Genomic DNA, 5,000 nt, shown 5'->3' on the forward strand with positions numbered 1-5,000 from the left:
CGTGTGTATGAACAGCCATGCTACATGGCAGTGAAACATGGGCCGTGACTGCTGAGGATATGCGTAAGCTCGCTAGAAATGAAGCCAGTATGCTCCGATGGATGTGTAATGCCGGTACTCACACTCGGCAGAGTGTAAGTACCTTGAGAGAAAAGCTGGACCTAAGAGCATCAGTTGTGGTGTGCAAGAGAGACGTTTGCGCTGGTATGGTCATGTGGCGAGAATGGATGAAGATAGTTGTGTGAAAAAGTGCCACACCCTAGCGGTTGAGGGAACCTGTGAAGAGGCAGACCCAGGAAAACCTGGGTCGAGGTGGTGAAGCACGACCTTCGAACTTTAGGTCTCACTGAGGAAATGACTAGAGACCGAGACCTCTGGAAGTGTGCTGTGCGCGAGAAGACCCGCAGGACAAGTGAGTCCATAACCCGTGGCCTTCTACATGGGATGGAGCCAGCCTACGTATGCATACCTTCCCTTCTTGGGACACAAAACTCTACTTGTGAAGACGTGATGAAGCAAGTGAGGATCAGAATCGAAATCGATCAATGGAAATTGCGGATGTGCTACCAGTGCCGGTGGCATGTCAAAACTCTGCTTGTGAAGACCCGTTGAGGCAAGTGACGATCAGAATCGAAATCGATCAATGGAAATCGATCAATGGAAATCGATCAATGGAAATTGCAGATGTGTTACCAGTGCCGGTGGCATGTAAGAGAACTTTCCGTTTCGCGACTGTTGCCAGCACCGCCCCATTTCGTGTCCGTTGCCAGCCTCGCCTGGCCCTCGTGCCGGTGGCACATAAAAAGCACCATCTGTTCGTGGCCGTTTGCCAGCTCTGTCTGGCACCAGTGCGGGTGGCACGTAAAAAGCACCCACTACACTCACTGAGTGGTTGGCGTTAGGAAGGGCATCCAGCCGTAGAAACACTGCCAGATTTGACTGGGCCTGATGAAGCCTTCTGGCTTCACAGACCCCAGTAGAACCGTCCAACCCATGCTAGCATGGAAAACGGACGCTAAACGATGATGATGATGATGATGATATATATATATACATACATATATATGACAGGCTTCTTTCAGTTTCTGTCTACCAAATCCATTCACAAGGCTTTGGTTGACCCAAGGCTATAGTAGAAGACACTTGCCCAAGGTGCCATGCAGTGGGACTGAACCCGGAACCATGTGGTTGGTAAACAAGCTGCTTACCACACAGCCACTCCTACTTGGCGTTTTGTTGAAATTTTTTGTTGAATAAAATTTATTGAAAGAAGCCCCAATAATTATGCACCAACCTAATAATTTCCTTTATTATAGCAAACATGGCTTACAGCTGTTTCCAGTTATTATAGAGAGGTTTACTCAATTGGTCTATTGATCAATTGAGGTAAATTGAAAGACCTTAGAAAATTAACGATCCCTTCATCAGAGCCATTGCTGGAAATATCAAACAGAGTACTTGAAGAATGGTTAGTGTATGGGGAAAGGCGTCAAGCTGGCAGAAATGTTAGCACGCTGGGCGAAATGCGAAGCCATATTTTGTCTGCCATTACGTTCTGAGTACAAATCTTGCTGAGGTCGACTTTGCCTTTCATCCTTTCGGGGTCAATTAAATAAGTACCAGTTACGCACTAGGGTCGATATAACCGACTTAATCCGTTTGTCTGTCCTTGTTTGTTCTCTCTGTCTTTAGCCCCTTGTGGGTAGTAAAGAAATAGGTATTTCGTCTGTCTTTATGTTCTGAGTTCAAATTCTGCCAAGGTCAACTTTGCCTTTCATCATTTCAGGGTCGATATATTAAATATCAGTTGTGTACTGGGCTCAATCTAATCAACTGGCCCCCTCGCCCCTAATTTCGGGCCTTGTGTCTAGAGTAGAAAAGAATATTATATAATTTGTATACAATACTATAATAATATTATAATAGATTCATAGAGTCCCGCAATCCACTGCCTTCCTCCCAACACCTCCTTTCTTTCTACCACCCACCCCCTTAGGCATCAGTGCCCACCTGGACCGTCTCAACGCCCACTGGAGAGCAGTAGCACCCACTTTGAGAACCTATGATATAGGGTAAGAGGAGTGTGGCAAGCTGGCAGAATTGTTAGCATGCAACGCAAAATGCTTAGTGGCATTTTGTCTGTCTTCACACTCTGAGTTCAAATTCCACTGAGGTTGGCCTTGCCCTTCACCCCTTTCATGGATTGATAAAATAAGTACCAGCTAAGCACTGGGGTCAATGGAATCACCTTAACCCCTTCTCTTTGCTTTTCAGCTTTTCAGGGTCGATAGAAGATGTACCAGTTGAGCATTGGGGTCAATGGAATCGACTTAACCCCTTCTTTTTGCTTTTCAGCTTTTCAGGGTCGATAGAAGATGTACCAGTTGAGCTCTGGGGTCAATGTAATCGACTTAACCCCTCCTCTTTGCTTTTCAGCTTTTCAGGGTCGATAGATGTACCAGTTGAGCTCTGGGGTCAATGTAATCGACTTAACCCTTCCTCTTTGCTTTTCAGCTTTTCAGGGTCGATAGATGTACCAGTTGAGCTCTGGGGTCAAGGGAATCGACTTAACCCCTTCTCTTTGCTTTTCAGCTTTTCAGGGTCGATAGATGTACCAGTTGAGCTCTGGGGTCAATGTAATGGACTTAACCCCTTCTCTTTGCTTTTCAGCTTTTCAGGGTCGATAGAAGATGTACCAGTTGAGCTCTGGGGTCAATGTAATCGACTTAACCCCTCCTCTTTGCTTTTCAGCCTTTCAAGGTCGATGAAAGAAGTACCTGTTGAGCATTGTGTTTGATGTAATCACCATAACCCCCTGCTCCTTGCTGACCTTGTACCAAAATCTGAAACTAACGCAAAGTGAATGGAGCAGGGCAACGTTAGGGTACCTTTGATTTATGTCATGGTTAGCAGCTGTTTTGTTGATGCTTTTATGATCTTCCTTACAAGGTCTTGTCTGTTCTGTGGTGAAGTGTTTTTTGTGAGCCGCAATCACCATAAAAACTACGCCAACAGAGTGTAAGACCGTAGTAACGTCTCCCACACAGAATAGGCCAGATTAAAATGGACTGCCTCTCTGCAGAGGTAAAAATGGGTGTATATATAAACAGCAAAATGTGTGTGTGTGTCCTTTATACAAATCTACAATTTTTTAGTTAGAGGGCTCGCACTTTCTATGGTCATTCAAAACCGTCCAAGGGTGGTCGTGCACAGCTCTGGCTAAAACGTAAAAGTAATATATCATAATATATATATCTATATATATACAAACGGCACAATTTCTGTGTGTGTGTCCTTTATACAAATCTACAATTTTTAGTTGAGGCTCGCACTTTCTATGGTCATTCAAAACCGTCCAAGGTGGTCGTGCACAGCTCTGGGCTAAAACCAGTAAAAGATAATATATATATATATACATATATATATATATATATACTATATATACAAACGGCAAAATGTCTGTGTGTGTGTCCTTTATACAAATCTACAATTTTTTAGTTAGAGGGCTCGCACTTTCTATGGTCATTCAAAACCGTCCAAGGGTGGTCGTGCACAGCTCTGGGCTAAAACCAGTAAAAGATAATATATATAGATATATATATATACATATATATATATATATATACAAACGGCAAAATGTCTGTGTGTGTGTCCTTTATACAAATCTACAATTTTTTAGTTAGAGGGCTCACACTTTCTATGGTCATTCAAAACTGTCCAAGGGTGGTCATGCACATCTTTACGTTTCCCCAGTTACCCTGCAAAGCCATTAAAAAATCAATAGAAGTGACTTTTTTGTGAATTTTCTATCTAAAACCCAATCAAAATGCCCGAAACTTGATACGCCAATTGAATGCCAGCTAGCTGTATGTGATTGGTCGGAGATTTGGACAGTACTCGCGTGTATGTGCATACGCATGCAGCCGGGTCAGTGCTAGTGGGTTTATATAAGGCTGACACCCTATGTGGTCAGACCTCGTTTGAGTACTACTGGTAACATGTAACCCAGTACAATTAGTTACATGGTTGGATTGTCAGCAATTAAACCAGCAACCCCACGAAGCTTGCTTAGTGAGGGGGGTAATTTGGTCACCCTTCGGGAAGAAAATCAAAATCCATCAGAGGGTGGAGGAACTCGTAAGATTCAACAGCCTTCCAACAAAATGAAGCCATGGGGAGTAGCATGGCAGGTGTGTGGTGTTGGGTATATTGATCTTCATTCAGCAAAACTACATAACAGTCTAGGTGGGAGAACCTCTTCAGCCATAGAAACGATTCCAAAACAGACAGTGGGGCTTTGTGCAGTCATCTGCCCTGCCCAGCTCCTGTGAAACTGACTGATTGATGCCAGGATGAAGAATGGATGTTAAGTAATAGTGCCGTGGCCGAAGCCAGTGCCGCCTCGACTGGCTTCCGTGCAGGTGGCACGTAAAATGCACCAATCCGACCGTGACCGATGCCAACCTCGCCTGGCACCAGTGCAGGTGGCACGTAAAAAGCACCCACTACACTCACGGAGTGGTTGGCGTTAGGAAGGGCATCCAGCTGTAGAAACATTGCCAGATAAGACCGGAGCCTTGTGCAGCCTTCTGGCTTCCCAGATCCCCGGTCGAACCGTCCAACCCATGCTAGCATGGAGAACGGACGTTAAACGACGATGATGATGATGATGATGATAACCATAACAACAGTGACAGTGATGACAACAATGATGACATCGACGATGACAATGATGACAACACTTTTGAGGACAATGAGAGAAATAGAAATTAGTTTTGAAGGAATCCCTTTCCTCCAAGGAAGAATAGCAAAATGTTTTTTACTTACTGGTTCCAAGAATTGTTCCTTGTTATGAAAATAGACACCAGGTATGTCACATCTTCTTTGCCTGGATTTAGCTTAATCCCATCAAAAACGGTTACTGTGCTCAAAGAATATGTGTGAACGAGTGAATGTGTTTGGCGGAATGGTTATGTGGAAGTGAGGTGGGTTAGGGGGAG

At 44.3% G+C, this 5,000-nt stretch overlaps 1 protein-coding gene across 2 annotated transcripts in view; it reads right to left on the reverse strand.

Annotated features, from left to right (window-relative positions):
- The window catches only part of LOC115221589 (cystine/glutamate transporter-like), a 58,534-nt gene that overhangs the window by 53,523 nt on the left and 11 nt on the right, over nt 1–5,000 (reverse strand). For both annotated transcript variants that reach the window (XM_036510702.1, XM_036510701.1), the window contains exon 1: nt 4,828–5,000. This exon is cut by the window's right edge. The gene's annotated coding sequence lies outside the window, so the exon portion shown is untranslated. The remainder of the gene's footprint in view (nt 1–4,827) is intronic.

This window comes from Octopus sinensis, linkage group LG18 (genome assembly GCF_006345805.1).
Source record: "Octopus sinensis linkage group LG18, ASM634580v1, whole genome shotgun sequence".
NCBI classification, from domain to species: Eukaryota; Metazoa; Mollusca; class Cephalopoda; order Octopoda; family Octopodidae; genus Octopus; species Octopus sinensis.